Source organism: Cystoisospora suis (assembly GCF_002600585.1).
Source record: "Cystoisospora suis strain Wien I chromosome Unknown contig_6083, whole genome shotgun sequence".
NCBI lineage: Eukaryota > Apicomplexa > Conoidasida > Eucoccidiorida > Sarcocystidae > Cystoisospora > Cystoisospora suis.
In genome coordinates this window covers 10,139-10,476 of record NW_027158872.1, presented here as the reverse complement: position 1 = coordinate 10,476, position 338 = coordinate 10,139, and positions in this window count along the sequence as shown.

The window sequence follows — 338 nt, the reverse complement described above, 5'->3', positions numbered from 1 at the left end:
AAGAAGAAGAGGAGAAAGAAGACTTTTGTCGCGAGGAGGAATCATTCATCGAAGTCGGGGGGGGTCGGTGGAGTGAGGAGGAAGAGGAGGGGAAGAAATTACCCAAAAAGGAAAGGAAAGAATGAAGCTTTGCTTAGTGAATGGTTAAAGTGTTTCTTTGGTGGATTTCCTCATCTTGTTTTCCCTTTTTCATCAGTGGAAATGACTCTTTCGAAGTGAAAGACACATGGAAAGAAGGGAGAGTATCTATCAGACAGTCACGTCAAGTCATCCGACGAGCCGGAGGAATCGTCATAGAAGTACTAGTTGTATTACTAGGAGTAGTACTAGTACTAGTA